This window comes from Pinus tabuliformis, chromosome 3_1, assembly GCF_031772625.1.
Source record: "Pinus tabuliformis cultivar Carrire ecotype Pingquan chromosome 3_1, CPIR1, whole genome shotgun sequence".
Lineage (NCBI taxonomy): Eukaryota > Viridiplantae > Streptophyta > Pinopsida > Pinales > Pinaceae > Pinus > Pinus tabuliformis.
In genome coordinates this window covers 86,162,914-86,183,337 of record NC_142301.1, presented here as the reverse complement: position 1 = coordinate 86,183,337, position 20,424 = coordinate 86,162,914, and the positions used below count along the sequence as shown (strand labels likewise).

The 20,424-nt window shown below is 35.8% G+C and overlaps 2 pseudogenes across 1 annotated transcript; both read left to right on the top strand.

Annotated features, from left to right (window-relative positions):
* Positions 1-2,192: 2,192 nt before the first annotated feature.
* Positions 2,193-2,867, top strand: LOC149185896 (T-complex protein 1 subunit epsilon pseudogene; annotated as a pseudogene). Its single transcript, XR_016256095.1, has 2 exons — positions 2,193-2,384; positions 2,475-2,867. The product of XR_016256095.1 is annotated as a T-complex protein 1 subunit epsilon pseudogene (transcript).
* Positions 2,868-3,067: 200 nt separating this feature from the next.
* On the top strand, positions 3,068-7,117 carry LOC149185895 (uncharacterized; annotated as a pseudogene).
* The last annotated feature ends 13,307 nt before the right edge of the window (positions 7,118-20,424 follow it).

Genomic DNA, 20,424 nt, shown 5'->3' with positions numbered 1-20,424 from the left:
TTAATGTATATTTGTTAATTGGAGATGATGAATATCTAAATAAAGTTGATGAATAATATGTTAAATATTTGATGAAACTCATGAAAGATAATAAGCATGTTTATCCATATAGGAGTGCACAAACTTTCTTAATGTGTAGTTTACGAGAAATTTTTCCAGCGTAAATCACAAGATATATCATTTGTTTAGGTGTTTCGAACCAACCAGTGTGGTTCATCGTCAGGACAAGTTGAAGAATCAGATCCAACTTTGCATGTTAAATAGTTTGAGCAGAGGGGATATTTGCACCTTAGCCTTAACAACCCTTGCCCAAGATGAATCTATTTAATGGACTAGCTTGGATATGTTAGGTCTTGGATTTCCAGAGTACCCAATCAATGCTTAACTCCCTGGTCCTAGCCAAAATTCACTCCTATTGAAGAGACAACTTGAACAATCTTGCTAATAAGATTAACAAGTTCGTTCCTTTTGATTGATTTACAACAAACCTTAATGCCTCTCTTTTCTTATCCTCCTCTTCCATTCTCCAACAAAAACTTATTAATCTTATATCATAAACACTTTATATAGGTAAGCATTGTAATCATTTTCCTCAACTCACACGGTACCTTTACACCTCAACCCATATAAGTGGACCTAAGTCCATGGCACAACCCATCACACTCTAAGATGGTTCTAATTGTCTCCTAAAAACTAGGACATAACACACCTTAAATGCCAAATGGTTAAGTCATCCCAAATTTGTGGGATTTTTTCCTTCATGGAACACATTCTAGCTAGTGTTGATCAAACACAATGCACTAACACCACTAACACACACTAAAAGTCCTAGATACCCTTACGCTGTGGCACGCACCCAAGCACTTCGACTGCACCTCCATAAAATGCACCTTCAACTTTGGATGTCCCAAAATAGTAATATCCTAACCCAATATGGCCTACTTGTTATATTTGTGTAGTTCCCTCCTTATCAGATCCTTGCACCTCCTTGCACTCCATGGTAAATCTACTCTAATGGTCACCTTCCAAGTTCCAACACTTCCTTTCACATCATGACATAACCACCGATATACATTACAACAACCTTCAACTTCTTTAGTGGGTTGCACATCTATTTCACATTTCTTCTCCATCTTACAAAGTGGTAGTGCCAAGGAGAGAGTATCAAGTTGAATCAAGGATTGCTCACTTAGTACCACTACTAAGTTGCCTTCGTGCAACTTGTCAAATCCCTTAATTTTGTTTCACAACTTCTCATAGGGCTTAACTTGCTTGTATACACTTCTAAGTGAGACTACAATCCCCCAACCTCTCCTCTGCAACCCTTGTTAGAGTCTTCTTAGACGTGCAATCATGCCTCAAGCTGAATATAACACTAGCATCCCAAATGTGCATGCTCATTCCATCTTTTAATGCTTCGCTGAAACCACATTATGACACTGCTTAAAATGAAATGTTTACATCTTAAGACAATGTACCTACTGTGCTTATGACAATCTAAACTATGCAAGTGGCTAAGAGAGGACTATATTTTCCCAGGATGAAAATATAGGGTCTTACAACCCCATTCACATAATAATTTTAATATATTTCACCCGAAAAAAGATACATACCCTACTCCTTTCAAATTTATCATATAATTTTAAGAAATTAACACTTGTTATTAACTATTAAATAGACTTACTATATATTCTCCTTTGTTTGCACCCACCTTATATGTAAAAACATATAAATATTTTCAATACAACCAAATTAAAATCATATTTTTCCATTTAAAAATTATTAAATTGAAATTAAAAAAAATTACACCTAATAAACTTAAACAACAACCATAAAATTATATTATTATTATTATAAATATTTTCTAACCTAACCAATAACCAAAAACATTATATAGTTACTTCTTTAGTGATGTGAAAATAAAAAAAATGTATTTATTGTTTTAATAACACCTAATAAACTTAAACAACAACCATAAAATTATATTATTATAAATATTTTCCAACCTAACCAAGAACCAAAAACATTATATAGCTACTTAACTAGTGATGTGAAAATAAAAAAATGTATTTACTGTTTTTCACTATGAAATTAGCATTTTTGAAAAAAGGTAAAGCTTTACTTTTCTTTACAAAACCCCTCCCAACCCAAACTTCGTTTACGTTCTAGAACAAGAAGGACGATCTGTTCGCTTTTAGCAGGGCGGGAGCGAAAACGAGATTGCAGAGATTTGCGAATTAGGGTTTCACCAGTAGCAGACACTCGAACCCCACGATCGGTTCTTCAGTCCATTGACGGTGCCAAGGTATGTTCCATTTTTAACTTCAATGGATTTCCACCCGCACATTCAGTCTTCCACACAGAGAGGAGTACACGCATTTCAGGTTTCTGGTTCAAAATCCAGTGTGTTTTTAGCAGCCACTCTTGTATGTTTAGGTTTTAATCTCTGTGCTGCAATCTGTTACTGTTTGCAGGGATGGCGCTGGCATTTGATGAGTACGGGAGGCCATTTATCATAATAAAGGAGCAGGAGCAGAAGACCCGAATCAGAGGCTTAGATGCTCAGAAGGCCAACATTGCGGCCGCCAGGTCCGTTGCGAGAATCCTCCGCACCTCACTCGGCCCCAAGGGAATGGACAAGATGCTCCAGAGCCCCGACGGCGATGTCACCATCAGTAAGCTTCTCTTCCATTTATTGAATCTCTATTTCTGGGTCGGTAAAACCCCTTAAAAATCTAAAAATCTGAAACTAAGTAGAATTTATTTTAAAAAACTTATGATTCGTAAGTAGCAGTTACTTTAAAAAATTTATAGGTTTTCCGAAAGGAGTGAAATAAGCAAATACTCTGCGATCTGCTTACTCTTCCTCACAAACTGTGAGGCTCGCCGAGCTAGATGCTCTACATACGACGCTGACTGCCTACGAAAGCTCCCGAATGGGTGAATGCGTTGAGATGTCACTAACATTGAGAGATAGACACTTTCCAGGGATCTACTTGGCGTAGAGGTACTTTTGGCGGGCTTTCGGAGCTAGTGAAGCTTTCCAAGAATTATTTGGTGGCGAGTTTTCATCTGGAGCATTCGGAGCTAGTGAAGCTTTCCAAGAATTATTCTTGCCTCGGGGTTTCGAATCCGCAGCTGGACATTACGGTTTACACAGGCCGGCAGGGTTCGAACTGCGGTATGAACTTGGGAAAGGTGTTGGGTAAATTCTCGGTTCCTTTGGACTTGGAGGGAGCCCACGAGAGGCTGGTCGTGTTCCACAACGGGTGGGTGTCTATTGGGAAAAGCTCAGCCGGAGATTCGAAAGCGGGACCTCAGCTTCACTTGAACGTCCGGGCAGAGCCTGACCCAAGGTTTGTTTTCCAGTTTGACGGCGAGCCCGAGTGCAGTCCGCAGGTCTTGCAGATTCAGGGCAATATTCAACAACCAATTTTCAGCTACAAGTTTAGCCGCGACAGGAATTCTAGATCACGGTTGGTGCTCTGATTCTTAGCTACGCATTATTTACTCTCAACTACATTGTGCAGAATCTCTAGAACTTGGTATACAGGATTTTCTTTTGAATTGAATGAAAAAGGACGCTACCGTGAAATTTAAATCCCTTATTTGTTTTCACAATATGCTTTCTATTATCAACCATTAATGTGTGGCAACCGTGCCTTTACCAGTTTGGCAATATTACAAATGACTTTCTATTGTTATCATTGTGTCATTGTGTGGCAAGTGTGCATTTTCCCAATTCTGGCAATATTTCAATTGAATATAGATGGCTTAGAAATTCTTCACCTAGGTGGGTATCTTATTCTGCCAAAGTCACCCAAACATGCAACTGGTCTTAACCACTTGAAGCAGCCTGCTTACTTGAGCAAGACAGCCCATGAGGGATGACATTGAGTTGGATGACAGGGATATGAAGCATTCCCACTTCAACATCTCTAACCAAGCCCTTATATTAGACACACAAATGTTCCCATTTCCAGTGAATTTTCTGATTTATAAATTCGGTGGTCCTCTCCCAGTCAACCCATAACTTTAAAATTTGAATACACTACTGGATCAGGTTGAATGTTGGCTGTCTTCTAGCATAGATTGTGGGTAATGGGGTGTTTAGAGTGCCCATTATCAAACTTCATGCAAAATTGGTATATATTCTATCATATTTAATGTCAGACTGTCCTGCAGTTTAGATTATATTTTAAGAGCTAAGCACCATAACAAACCTGGTGGTGTCTTTTTTCTGTTTGTTATTTTGCTATATTTTTTTTTAATGTAAAATTTGTGTATGCTATTGTAGGTTGTTTGTTTGAACTTAGAAATTTGAATTTCTTTAGCAGATTTTAAAGAAATGGGGTGTTTAGAGTGCCCATTATCAAACCCCATGCGAAATTTCTATATATGCTATCATATTTAATGTCAACCTGTCCTGCAGTTAAGATTAAATTCTAAAAGCTAACCACCATAGCAAACCCCGGTGATGTCTTATATATTATTTATGTAAAATCTATGAAGGCTATTGTAGGTGGTTTGTTTGAAATTTGAACTGCTTTACATAAAAATTTGTGGAGGCTATTGTGCGTGGTTTGTTTGAAATTTGAAGTTTGAACTGCTTTAGCAGATTTTAAGGATTTGTATCATTAGAGTGTGTTTCTGTTGTCGAAATAGTTTGTCATGTTTTGGATCGTATGAAGGGATTGTTGTTTGTTTTTTGTTTTTCCTTTGTATGTAGCTAGAGATTGGTATACAGGATTTCCTTTTGAATTGAATGAAAAAGAACGCTAGTGTAAAATTTAAATCCCTTATTTGTTATCACAATATGCTTTCTATTATTGTTGCCATCAATATGTGGCAAGAGCACCTTTCCCAGTTTGGCAATATTACAATTGACTTTCTATTATTATTGGTATCAATGTGTGGCAAGTGTGCATTTTCCCAATCTGACAATATTCCAATTGAATGTAGATGGCTTAGAAATTCTTCACCTAGGTGGGTATCTTATTCTGCCAAAGTCATCCATACATGCAACTGGTCTTAACCACTCGAAGCAGCCTGCTTTCTTGAGCAAGACAGCGCATGAGGGATGAAATTGACTCGGATGTGAACCTTGACAGGGATATGAAGCACTCCCACTTCACCATCTAACCGAGCCCTTATACTAGACACTCAAATGCCCCCATTTCCAGTGACTTTTCTGATCTATAAATCCAGTGGTCCACTCCCAATCAAACCATAAATTTAAAATTTGAATAAATGAGCGGATCAGGTGGAATGTTGGCTGTCTTCTGGCGTAGATTGTGAGTTATGGGGTGTTTAGAGTACCCATTATCAAAACCCATGCAAAATTTGTATATATGCTATCAAAATTAATGTCAGACTGTCCTGCAGTTTAGATTGAATTCTAAGAGCTAACCACCATAGCAAAGCCCGGTGATGTCGTCCTTTTTTTTTTAAATTTGTGTAGGCTATTGTAGGTGGTTTGTTTGAAATTTGAAATTTTAGTTGCTTTAGCAGATTTTAAGGAAATGGGTTGTTGAGAGTGCCCATTATGATATTTAATGTCAGACTGTCCTGCAGTTTAGATTAAATTCTAAGAGCTAACCACCGTAGCAAACCTGGTGATGTCTTATATGTTTTTTTTATGTAAAATTTGTGGAGGATATTGGAGGTGGTTTGTTTGAAATTTGAAATTTGAAAGTTGAACTGCTTTAGCAGATTTTAAGGTTTTGTACCATGAGAGTGCGTTTCTGTTGTGGAAAGAGATTGTCATGTTTTGGATTGTATGAAGGGATTGTTGTCTGTCTTTTGTTTTTCCTTTGTATGTAGATGTTTCTGTGGATGGTTGCATGTTCTTGTTCTGTTTTATTAGCAGGGGTTTAGAGACTATTTTTGTATTTTTTGATTTCTTTTGATTCTGATTACAGCTTTTTATCTGTCACAGATCGATCCAATGTGACTCAAGTAATAGGGGCTGGTTAAGCTCCTGCAGTAGTAGTCGGGAGAGAGATATAAGGGTACGGAAAGGATGGTTGGTTATGATACATGATCTTTCTAGGTCTCCAGTTGCAGCTGCATCAATGGTAACTCCTTTTGTTCCTTCAGTTGGTACAGATAGGGTTAGCCGCTCTAACCCTGGAGCTTGGCTTATTCTTAGACATATGGGAGAAGGCAGTTGGACGCCATGGGGTCGACTGGAAGCTTGGAAAGAACGCGACGGTAATGACGGTTTGGGCTGCAGATTTGAGCTTGTGGCAGAGGGCTGTGGATTGGTTGGCATGAATAATGGGATATTACTTGCAGAATCAGTGATCAGTTCCTAGAAGGGAGGGAAGTTTCTGATTGACATGGGTAATGGACGGTCAGGATGTTCATCCCTCAATTCTCCTGTTGCAAGTCCTCACAGCAGTGGAGATTTTTCTTTCAGCCAGTTCCCCTATCCTATTTATAAAGGCTTTGTGATGAGTTCTACTGTTCAGGGAGAACGTCAATGCAGCAAGCCCGTTGTACAAATAGCCATGAGACATGTTAATTGTATGGAAGATGTTGCAGGTTTTGTGGCCTTGGCAGCAACAGTAGATCTGAGTATGGATGCTTGCCAGTTAGTCTCACGGACGCTGAGAAAGGAACTGTGTCAGGAAGATGGGATTTTTTAGTTGTGTCAGACGTTGTATAAACAAGTTTTGATCCTTATTTTGATTTTGTCATGGGATAGCACCATGTTTTCTGCATTTGGGCTTTGAGATTTTTCCAAAAACACAAAAGCATATTGTTTGTTTGTTTGCTGCTGTTCAGTTTACCACATGTTATTGTGAATTGTACGTGGTGCTGCTGCCAGTTATAAGCATTTATCTGTGATCATTACTCGAGATCATCGATATACTTTTCTTTGCGGGCTCGTTCTTGGAGCTCTATGGAAGATTCTAAGAAGGGCAGCAAATCCCACTCTGCATATAGTTAATCTGATAATTGTGACAGGGAGAGAGGGGGCTTTTCTGTATTTAATATAATGTTAGGCTCTTCTCCTCCTATTTCACAGATGATGAAGTTGGTTTAGTTAACAACCAAAATTAAATGGAGGCTGAAATGAAAAAAATCATCATACAATCTTCACCGGTGTTGCAACGAGTGTTCTTTGGTTTGTGGTGACCTTTTTTTTTAAATCACCAACAATCACGTTTAACCAGCGTAACAATTCAGAATATTTTATTTTTAGTTAAAGTGAGGCTCACAGAAAGCTAACCTATCTAACCCATAAGTTATGAGAGGTTAAACATGACCCAAATTTGGTTTTGTGGTTACTTCCGTTCGATGCACAAAATGTGCATTTCTTCCAGGGAATTTAAAGTTTTTTTTACTTCTAAAAGGATCTGTACAAAGTTTTAAACGAAATTCCGAAAACTTTTATATTAAAAAGCTTTGCTGGGTAACGATTTTTAATGAAAATTTCCAAGATTTTTTTGATGGGTAAAAAATACCCAGCTTTTTGTATTTAAAGTGTGTTTTATCGTTTTTTTTTTACCAGCAAGAAAAGGTTCATGTGTTTTATTTATTTTAATATCATAAATAGCAGTGCTTGTTTAATTTAAAAATTTATTTTTTCCATAAATTTAAAATTATTCACCATACTAAACAATGATATAATTGATCATTTGACTTAGTATATATGAAAGTTCACTATGCTAAATAATGATATAATTAGTCATTGAATCTAGTAATGATATAATTGATCAATGGAGTAGTCTACCTAGGCTGTAGAATGGCCCGTTTTCCGTCACCGGCCGGAAAATCGTCCGGCTCTGGCCACCAGGAATGTCTCCGTCCTCCGCCACCCTCCCCTAGCTCCGCCACCCTCCTTCTCCGCTTCTCCGCCACCCTCCCCTGGGAAAACGGGCCATTCTACCGCCTAGGTAGACTACTCCTGCAAATAATGGTGTAAATTTGGGATGCAAACTTGGGTGCAAAAAAGGAAAAAAAAAAGATGTAAGAAAAGACATAAAACAAGATGCAAAATGGGGCTGAAAAAAGGTGAAACCAAGGATGCCATATTGGATGTAAAAAATGATTCCTAACCACATGCAAATTTAGGCTCGAACTCAGACACAAAATTATATGCAAATGTGGACACAAAATGAGGCAAAAAAAGATGCAAATTTGGATGGTGAAAACGATGTAAAACTAGACACCAAAAAATGCAAAATTGGATGAAAAAGTCTGTGTAAATAATGGTGCAACATTGGACACAAGTAGACATAAAAAAATGGTGCAAAAAGGGGCATAAAATAGCTTAAAATTGGACGCAAAACTTGGTGAAAAAACAAATACAAAAGTAGACGTAAAAAATGGCTCTAAATTGAATGTACTATTAGACACAAAATAAGATGCAAAGGTGGACACGACACATGACTCAACATAAGATGCAAATATAAATGCAAATTTGGATGCTCAAAATGATGTAACATTAGATGCAAGAGATGGTGTTAAAAATGATGCAAAATTGGATGAAACAAATGACGCAAAATATGATGCAAAATGAGATGGGAAAAATGGAGACAAATCAAACATAAATGTGGATGTAAAAAATGGTCCAAAAAAAGATGCAAAAATGGGCACAAAAATGGATGCAAAATTTGGTGCTAAATCAAATTCAACACATGGTGCAAAGATAGGCACCAAAGCTGGTGCAAAAATAGAAGCAAAAACTAGTGTAAGACTAGATACAAAACCTGGCGAAGACTAGATGCAAAAACTGACACAAAATGGATGCATAAAAAGATGTTAAATTGGATTCAAAATACAGTGTAAACTTGATGCAAATGATGGTGCAAAAATGGAAGCAAAGAATGACACAAAATAGGAAGAAAAAGAGAATGAAAAATAGATGCAAAAAATGACACAAAACTAGAAGTAAAACCTGTCATAAAATAAGATGCAAATCTTGGTTCAAAATTTGACGCAAAAAATGATGCATAGTTTGGTGTAAAAAATGATGCAAAATCTAGCGTGAAAAAGGATGCAAAATCAGGTGCAAAAAAGGACGCTTTAAAAATTGTACAATATAGCCAGATTTAGCGCCAGGTTGCTCATCACAATTACAAAAAAATGCACTAAAATCTGGCGCTAAATCTGGCGCAAATCGCTGGTTTTGTTGTAGTGCCACCTTCATTTGAGGTGGTTTTCACTTCTGCAGAAGGTGAATCATCAAATCCCTTTCCTTTGTCAGAAGCTTTAGATTTGCAGTCCCTTTTGTAGTGCCCTTCCTTTCTACATTTCCAACACCCCTTTATAGGTTTTCCTAGAGATTTAGATTTTCTTCTAGATTTAGGTCTCCCACTCGATGACTTATTTTTGTTTTTGTTTTGGGACCTTCCTCGTATAGACAAGGCATCACCATTCTGGCTCTCCATATTTTTCTGTCTCATCTCATCCATCAGTAACGATGAGACTATTTCATCAAACTGCAAGGCAGTTTCATTTCTACCTATTGCAATAACTAGACTATCCCACGAATTTGGTAGAGAACACAACAAATCAATGCACTTATCTTCATATGAAATTTTAATATCAACAAATAATAACTAACTTACCATAGTACTAAATGCATTCAGATGCTCTATCACCGAGTCTCCATCTTTCATCCTCAGGCTATACAAATTTTTCTATAGGAATAGTTTATTCACGAGAGACTTAGATTAGTACAAATTCCCTAACTTTTCCCACAAAGCATTCGACGTAGCTTCCCCTGATACATTCAGCAATACAGAATCTGAGACACACAATCGTATTGTGCTCTTTTCCTTCCAATCCAACTTCTTCCATTCTTCATCGAACACTCCGGTTGGTTTAGTACCTGGAAGAACCATGATCCACTGATCTTTATCCACCAACAGATCCTCCATATTGAGTTTCCACAACTCAAAACTCTGACCATTAAATTTCTCGATCTCTATATTTCAACTACTTGCCATCTTCTTTCGCCACCAGAATCGATCCCGCAAATCTCCCACTGAACAAGGTCTACCATAGGCCTGAGTGAAACCCCTCAGCAACAAAGGTGTCCTTGTGAAGACAAAACAACTTCGAAACCAAATGTAGGTTTTAACCGCATACATAAATTACCTACATACGAATTCTAAAACACGGAAAATAAACAATAATGAGAGCATAACACATAAAACAAATATACACAGAGCTTTCCCCTGGATCCCAAAATCGAGATGACCAGATTGATTTTTCATTACATTCCTTTCAATGTTACAATACATATATATACATGCTGAAGCATCCAATACCATGGACTGAAAACCATCACACCCAAAACCATGCACAAAACCATAGGTAGGTTCACCCCACCTAATATAGGGTCCAAAAAAAAATTCTCCGGGTCGTTTCCCCAGACCACATAGAGGGGGACTAACTGCCCCCCCTCAAACCCCTCCTATGACCCCCTCGCTACGCAATTGGCGCAACACAGGAGGGGCTTCGCCCGCCATATAACCCCCTGATTAACTAGGGGAGCTAGTCGTGGAAACAATATAACACAACCCAATAGTTCATTTTGATTTTGTGTGAACTCCTTTGGAGCGCTTTCAAGTCTGCAATCTTTAGCCAGGTGTCCAAAATTTTTATATTTGTAACATTCGACATCATCTCTTAGATAATTAAATTTGTTGATATCTTGCTGAGTTCTAGAATATCCATTTTTGAAAGATCTCCTAGAATAATTTTCATACATGCGACATTCTACTGCTCTATGTCAAAACCCTCTGCATGAATAATAGTGACCATAAAAGATAGGTTGATACCTAGAAGTAAATATTATTCGAGGAACTCTCCTCCAAGGTTCTTCCAGTGAGTCTTGATCTCTTCATCTAGCTGGGGGATCTACCCTTTTTGCATATCCATCTTCTTTAGTTGTCATAGAAGGACTTGACTCCTTTTTAGATTTTTCAAAGTAACCAAGACCAATCTTGTCACTACATGATTGTTCGTTTTTTATGAGTTCATCCAAAGCTTCTAAATTGTTGCCATAGTCTTGAAGAGTCTTTCCACTTTTTACTTCCTTTCACAGAGAAACTATTTCAGCTTCCAATTCTTGTCGATCGTTGTTGCTTTCCTTTACTTCTTTCCTAAGTGATTCTTCAATTTGTTTGTATTATTCAACCTTGATTTTAAGATTGAGGACATGTTCCCTTTTTGCCTTCAATTCATCTTCAAGAGTGTTAACATGCTTCTTTTTAGCCTTGAGCTCTTTGATAACCATGATTACTTCGTTTTGAAATTCGACTTCAGCCATTTCATCTTCTTTGTCTCCTTCTTTATCATGTGCCTCTTATTTATTGTGCTTGGCCATAAATACTACTCTTCAATTGAATTCTTCTTCTCTATCACTGTGTTCTTCAGATGAGAAGCTGTCTTCTTTGGAGAAGAAACTTTTCTTAAACCATTTCTCCTTGCCTTGCTTGTTGAACTTCTTAGTACTTTTCTTCCCTTTCGTAACACCCTCATTTTTTGAGGACATTTGCCTGCAAAATGCCGAACCTCACCACAATAAAAAAAATTATTAATGGAAGTTTACCTTTGAATTTTCCCGTACCTGGTCTCATTTTCCGTGTGAGGTAGGCAAATTATTTATCTAAGAATTTGTCTTCCTTCTCCTCATCCTTACAATTGCAAGTTTTTTTATTTTGGAGTCTGCTTGTCCTTACTATTCTTCTTGGATGCGGAATATGTTGTTTCTAAGTGAGATGTGCCCTCCTCTTCTTCAATCCTCATTTCATATGCCATAAGAATTCAATGCAATTCACCTATGCTGAGAATGGTCAGATTCGATCTATCTTCCAAGACAAATATCTTCATGTTAAATCATGCTATCAAGGTTCCAAGGATCTTTCAGAAAAAAAAATAAAAATTGTTTCAACAGGTTCTCAAAAACCTTCCAATGTAATTGTTGTTTCATCAACATGCTGAAAGTATGCAGCAATATCTTCATCTTCCCTCATTTTGAGTTGCTCAAATTTTTCCATGGAAATTTGAAGCTTTTCTTCTTTCACCTTTGAGTGACCTGCATATATATTTTCAAGCTTGCCCCATACCTCTTTAGCAATTTTGCAACTCAATACCTTAAGATAAAAAAATTCGATAAGCCCATTGGGATTAAGATCTTTAGCCTTTGCATCATATCCCATATTTTTCTTACCTTGTTCTTCCTCGGTTGGTGTGAAGACTTTGTCAACGATTTCCCATACTTCATATCCTTGCTCCAGCAAATGAACCTACATTCTTCCACTCCAAAGTGCATAGCTATTTCCATCAAACAAGGGAACTCTATTCTTAGTATGCTCCATGATCTCCTTCTAGTTGTTAGACTTATATTAAAGGAAGCAATCTCTGATACCAATTGTTGGAAATACTAAGAAGGGCGATGAACTAGTGTTCCTTAGAAATTAGCACTTTTAAATATTTTCATATCATTAGTTAATCTTCAATTATTATTAATTTTTATGTAGTAATAATAGTAAATAAAAGAAAATAGTAGGCACAAGAATTTTAGTTGGAAAACCGCCTTCGAGTCAAAAACCAATGAACGCTTTTCTAATAAATTCTTTAATCTTTAGCCCCAACTGAAATGAAAGCAACAACTTCATAGAATTCTACAAAATCATTCTTCTCCAACTCCCACTAGAAGGATGCCCCAACGCCCTGGTTTCTACAATAATAAATTGAATGGATGCCCCAATACCCTAGCAAACCACAACTTGCCCTAGCACCACCCTACCACCCTATAATGACTGAAATAAGATGAGACTATGGATTCCCAAACCAAGGAAAGCAATCCACAATACAATAAGATGTACAATGATTTTCATGTACTTGACCAAATACCCAATCACTCTATGACCTACAACCCAACCATGACATCATCCCAATAGTGGCTCCTATACCTCCCAACACTGCCTCTTCAACTCTAGGAAGAATAAATCTTTCACAAATGACTCTTTTAAAATCTTTACAATGATGACTCTTTTACAACTTTATAATGACGACTCTTTTACAAGAGTGATGACTCTTTTATAAATGACTCTTTTAAAACTTTACAATGATGACTCTTGGACTTAAGAATACTTCACGAGATATAGATGGTTTTCATGTCTTCAAGGATGTCCTGCTACAATGCTTCCTTTGATTCGATACTTCTACTCTTAAATTCTTTCTTGATGTTGTACTTGAGTATTCTTCTACCTGCATGCAAAATTTTCCTGGTGAAACCAATCCCAAAATAAAACAAAATACCCTTCAACTTACCTTTGCCTCTAAAACACGTGTAAGTACATAATAATGAATAAATACAAATTAAATTACAATGTGTACTTGAAGTTTCTTGTCACTTTTGTTGTTGACTTGTTGTAGCAGTAGACAAAGACTCCCACTCTTGATATAGGCATGTACCCTATGGAAGACCATATCCTAAACTGACCTAAAGATATATACAATAAAAACTGATGATAGACCCTAGTCTTGTGATGGACCAAGTTCTAAGTACAACAAAAAGGACCATTCTATCAACTATGGCAAGACAAGTAACATGAACTTACAACATCATATAGATTTAGCAAACTTGGTGTAGCATCAAGAATATGTAGCATCAAATGTGTAGTCTCAAGAATAGGACATCTAAAATGTGGTATCAAAACTAACTATGACATATAGAGACATAGATTTATAACTGAGGCCCTATATATACTTACGTTGTCCTGCAAAAACATATGTCAGAGATGATACTCAAAATCCAAATGTAAACACTAATCATACATACCTTGTTATAGGAGACTGACCCTTGACTGTTGATGTGTAGTACTTACTGTAGTGATCCTTGAATGCATGCTTTTTCTTGCCTTCTAGGAGCTTGATATTGAAACTGACATATTTATGTAATTTCGTATCTCTAGGATCTGCAATTTCGTCCTGTGGTAGCCCTCTGAGTCCTCTTCTGAACCCCATAGTTCTGATAAAGATTGGATTCTTCAAGGAATCGTTATGCCCAATCTCCCACGATGACTTGATTATAGACTCGTTCAATAGAGTGAATTTTTACAAAGTGCCACATGTCCCTATTGCAACCTTCGGCCCTGAAAATGATACCCAAAAAACTACAAACTGTCCTCTTTCTATCATTATTTACGAAATTTGAATCCAATGATGAGAGAGAAAGTTATGACAAGTTTCGCAACATCACTTGTTTGACATGGAATTCGTGAGCCTACAAAAATGTTGATAGCTAAAAGAAAATTTTCAATCATATTGTAAACTTTTTTGAGGCAAGCTCGACTTCTACACCCAAAAAAAATATATTTAAAAGTGGTTCTCAAAAATAAGATTCCAGCCTAAACGAATTTGAGATGGTCCACCATTCCATCTAATAATTGAGAAACTTTTCATCGAATCCAAAAAAAATGGTATAACTACACAATATATGCCATTGGTATGTCACTCGTAATCATGTTTCGGTGGCTTAATAGAAGTCATAATCTCAAAAAAAAAACTACAGAAATCACTTACGGAGATATTTGCTTCAACTTGTCACAAAATTGAAACTTTGAAAAAGAGTTATTGGGGTGGAGAAAATTTCAGAAGGAGAAGGCACGTATTTCTTCCTTCTCATTGCATATTAGAGTGGAAAGAAAAATCAACTCCTCAGTAATGTTGAAAGAAAACGATGGAAAGCAAAAAAAAAATGTAGCATAGGTATGTGTTAGGAAGAGATTTTAAACTAAAACTTCCCAACTAAGTAGTCTATTCCTAGCAAATCCTATGAGATACAAGATCTGTGACATATTTGATAACTACATAAACTAGTGTATATTTCAATAGCCCAGTTGAAATTTCAATTCCTGTCTCCTTGTTACTAAGGGCGATGATTTGTATGACATTAATTATAACAGATCAAGGATTTCCAACTATGATCCATAATTGCACAGTAGAAAATGTATAGACAACATGGGAGTTGTTTTTTAGATATTGGGTTAACTAACTGGGGACAAGCCATCATATTAGGCAAAAAACAAAAACTAAAATACCATAAAAAAGGTTAAGAAACTCACGGTTTAAAAAAATGAACCTATTAACATCCTAAGTATATGAAATATTATAATTTATACTCAACGTGGTAGAACTATTATGACAATTGATAGAATGAGTAATCTGAGTCACTACAGAATTGGTACTAGAGAGAAAGATGCCTTGTAACATTGCTAAAATGTTCAGGTTGATATTTCCTTCAAGACATGGGTAAGGAGGCTAGACCAGAGGATGAAAAGGGCACTCATGGTGGCATAAAATTAACAATAATGTCTATTTTTGTCAGGGAAAGGAGAGGTGTATTGATGAAATCACAATTTGAGAAGCTTACTTGAAAGATTTATTATTTTCCCACATTTTCTAGGCTTGATACATCATATGAGACACCCCATGCTATTGGCATGGGATTGAGAGGGCCATCATAAATGAAGAAATTGATTAAGTAGTCCATTAAATATTTATGATAACATGGTAACATTTGTAACTACAAGTTCAAAACCCTTTTATAATTCTTCTAAGTAGTTGAAATACCCCAACTGAACACATCACAACACGATCCCAACAAGCAATCCCAGGCAATAGCTTATAACTCCCTGCAGCGAATGGCTTCTACTCTAATTCTTTTCTACTGTCAATTTTCTTCTTATCCTATTGACTTTAATCCCAAGAAGTTAATCTATACCAACAATGGGTTGATATCTCCTTTGAAGATTATAAAGATAGGTCTAACATTAAGCTATATTCATTTCTATAAACATAGGCCTAACATTCAGCTATAGGTGTTGTAAGGAGTTTGCAAACAACAAAGAAGATTTCTATGCACATGTTTTTTAGCTATTTAGCAGGCAAATCCAAGGGCTTAAATGTAACTACATGTTTCTTGGATATGTATGTTTAGCTACATATGGTCTCACTATGGCCTAGGTGGTCCAGGTCAGTTTCACTCTGATTCAAAATCTTAGTGGCAATCTTGAGAACACAAACAATACAACCTCAACAACAAATTAGAGAGCGGTCCTTCAAAGCACTAGAAATAGAGAAAACAAGAATCATACCAGTTCAGGGTACTTGTTTTTCAAATTTGGATGATGTTCAATTAATTGTAATTAGCTTATATTTTGTGTGGGGTTTGGATCCAAGATCAACTTCAACCATGTTTTCCAATGAAAAATGCATTGGTTAGAAGCAATCAATGGAGAACGTTGCTTCATTCTCAAGGTTTCAACAAAACTGTCAATGTTGGCATCTAGGAGTTATGGTCATGCAGACATTATTAGTCATGTTTTTTTTTCCTACTTCATCCAAAAAAGTGGGCTTTTGATTTACATGGAGGATTCTCATATCAATCACATTCAAACCACTAGAGGTGATGCAATCTACTGGGAAACAACAATAATAAACTCATTGTTGGAGGACTATAGAGCTGTAGATGGTATCACAATTTCTCATTCTGGCCAAAACCATGTTTCCTTGTTCAAATTTGGAGAGGCTGCAATGAGCCACATAAAGACTCGTATGGAAGAAATCAAACTATATTAGCTCATACAATAACAAATTATATACCAAAACTCGGGTTGTAATAACAACATGCATAGAATCTCATCTTTATCATTGTGTTCAATGAGAATGTAAACTTTAACCCAATACATATAATATAACGTACATGTAATTTGGATATCATCCATATTACATAACTGAGCTATGAAGACTATGGCAAACCCTACCTTACATATTTAAATTGAAATTTGTCGTGGATTCCCTTTACAGAAGAATTTGTATCACAAGAATCATGTTTCTACATTTTCTTCCTATTTGATTCTATCCACATGGTATTATTTGATGTTCACTATAATCCTTCTAGGGACCAATTGGGATCGTGAACATCCGAACCATAATTGATATGTGCACATATTTAGCCAAAAAAATCAAATGCATCTTAGAGGAAAAATAATTATTTTTGTAGGGCTTGAATGACTTACATGAAGGTAAGGTGATTTACCATATTCATCAATGGGAGAATCATAGTAATAGCTAGTAGCAATAAAAGGACCACCTGTTGTAAGACCAAAGTTTTTTCCTCCATGATACTAGAAATCTCTTCACAAATTGTATTGTTTTTCGTCCCCATTGGAAGCCAAGAAAGATAGAAGGGATCCGCAGACAAGGACCAGAAGATCATGTACAAACGAGTTGTTTCTTATTGTGTGGTAGGTTATGCTTAAATCCATAAATATATTGCCATTACTAATGATTTTTGTACATATATTCTGGAAAAAACGTTTTTCCGGGGGTGTTGGAGACCAAAAAGTCAACATTGCATCCAAAAAATAAGATGCCCCTCTCCTACTTCGAAAGAGGCTTTCTTGGCTTGGCCTGACATCTAATGGACACTTTCCCTCAACTAAATAATATATGAAATGGATACCTTTGACAATAACTACCCAATGTCTGCAAGATAGGGATTGCCATGCATCTTTTCTAATGGTGTGCTTCAAATTGCTCCATGAATGTGACCAAATGTTTGCACAATATATTTCCTCAAAACCACTAAAGCATGGTTCATATCCTCCTTTTCACAAACCATTTTGTAGCTTGATGTCATTTTTATTCTTTATAAAAAATAGATTTATCATTAACTTTCAAGATTCCAACCGCAATAGACACTAAAAAACGTAGGACTTATCTCAACTTGGAATACTCTACAATCATGATAATTATCCACATTATCAGGATGAATGGTCTCTATATCTATCCTGTAAGCATGTACACAAATGCATCATACATTTTATTTTTTAGCAATATGTAGTGAAGTCATAGTGAACTGAATTTGGTTGGTTTCTATTATAGATATGGTGAGAAATGACACATGAAAAGACTTGAAATGATGGAAAATAAAGATATTTGAATATATATAAGATATCAATGAAATGGGCCACAACAGATAAACTTACTCAAAATATCAGATGACCTGCAAGCATGAAGTATAACATTTTGTTCAATTTTGTTTTCACTAATATAAACTTTGGTGAGTCTAAACATTCGTAGGAGTAGTGTGTTACATACAGTCACCTTGAACATCATCAGAAACAAGGAAGTTTCATACTAGGGACTTATGTAAAAAATAGCTACAAAATTTACAGTTTTTTCACTAAAGGACAATGGCAACCTATGTACTTGAGTTTACAATAGAACCCCAAAGAACTAGGATAAGTTGATGCCTATTGCTAATTCAATAAATGCTATATAAAATTATCTCTATTATGAAAATGTAGCAATATTAAAGAATTTTTAATGTTTCCATAGTTTTCTCCCCTAATAGAGAACACTTATTATTCAACAAAATAAATTATCCAAAATTGCAGTTAAAATGACTATTCAATGCCATCTTCCCCTGTGTAAGTATACACTCTTTTTTCAAAATGGTCATAAGAAATTTCTTTTTATACCACATCCAACTACGCACTCATAAGTTACATTTCAAATTTTCTCTGAAAATAACAAAAATTGCATCTTCAAGTAAAGAGCACATTCTTACAAACATTTTACATGATTATATGGATAGGCAAAATATTTTCCCTTGGCATAGGTTCATCATTGTCACATACAAACAAATCATAATATTCTACAATTATGGCTTGTGTTATTTGAATTTTTTTTTCAAACGGAAGTACTGGCCTATTTTTTCAACCTCATTCTGACTATGTGTTATGGTCCAGATTGCAAGGAGCCTTATCTACTACATACTTACCCACAACATCTTCAGATGGAACTTCTTCTTCATTGAGAGTAGTAACAAGTTTTTTAACTTTCTCCAAAGTACCATTCTACAAGGCAAATGAAAAATGAGAAAATTAGCATTCATATATACCAACACCTAAAGTCGACCTCTTGCATACAAAACACAAAGCACTAGTTTATTTCACAACACATTTCACAGTAGACATGTGCCTCACTTAAGATACTTGCAAAGTATTTAATTAACCAAAAATAAACAAGTGTGAAGTGAAATTTGTAATTTAAAACTATACATGTCTTTCTGATTCAAAATAAATGAAAAGTAATATGTTAAATGGTTTGACATTATAATTGACAAATACAACCGTCATTTTGTTGTTGTAAATAAGAATTTTTAGATATGGTCTATTGTTAAAATTGGAAACTAGGGCCAAACTCCACCTTGGAAAAATCATAATATGGAGATGATATTTTTATTAGATTCCTCTTTCCGAGAGGTGCAATATTGATATAAAGATCATCTCATTCTGACAAGTAGAAATGGAATTATGAATTTATTTCTTCTATGGGAAAATTGTCAAGGTAAGCTAGAAGTCTAATATAGGCTCGTTAAGCCCAACTGGCATGTCTCTTCACCCTAAAAGTTGTGTATAAAAAAAAGAGGCATTTTCCTCATTTGGACACACCATTAAAACATATATTTCTCTCTCTTCTTCTCATTGGTTCATACAAAAAACAAGAGCATCTTCTTCCCTATGCATTCATGTGAGTTGACTAAAATTATAGGCCGAAAATTTTAGATCTATTTTGGGAAAATTATAGGGAAGTTGACTAGAATTGACCAAGGGTCAAACCTTTTCCTTTGACTATGTTTTCCAAGAAGAAAGTTTGATCTCTTGAGGCCACATCTCCTAGCATATAAATCTAGGTAATTGCAGTAGTTTGACTTGCATTGACCCTAGGCATTTTGACCACAATGTTGGCTTTGTGTTGACCAAGTTTGACCAAGAATTTTAGGACTGTTTTGGGCTGATTCAGACTGTCTTTGGAGGTTGATTTTACTAGGTTTGATCGAGATCTTTTGTAGGAGTTTCTCTATTGGTTTGATCAATGTTGAATTTCTGGTTAGGGCATCATGTTGATTGATGTTTGACTAGATTGTTTTAGAGTGATTGGGAAAGAAAATTTTGTATGATGTACTCTCTCTCTCAATTGTACTTTTGAAGAGTAATAAGAATATTTTATCAAAGAGTTTTCCACACAATGGGGATTTTCCCTAGCATCCACCAAATATTGTGTCCTCTTGTCATTGCTTGTCTTTTTCTTATTGTCTATGTTCTATCTACATTTACTGTCAATGTTAATGTGATTTCTAATCTGGAAATTGATATTGAGCTAATAATAAAAAATGAAGTAAATTTCTCTAAAGCATATAACATACCATTCTTATCAAAAATTAACATGGTATCAGAGCTGAGGTGAAGAAAAATCCCAAGCAATAGTGAGAAGAGAAATCGCTGAGATTTGTTGGACAATGACAAGTTTCAATGGCCTTCTCATCTTACTTCAAATTTGATGATAATCTCAATTATAAGTTTGATTATCACGCATGGAAGA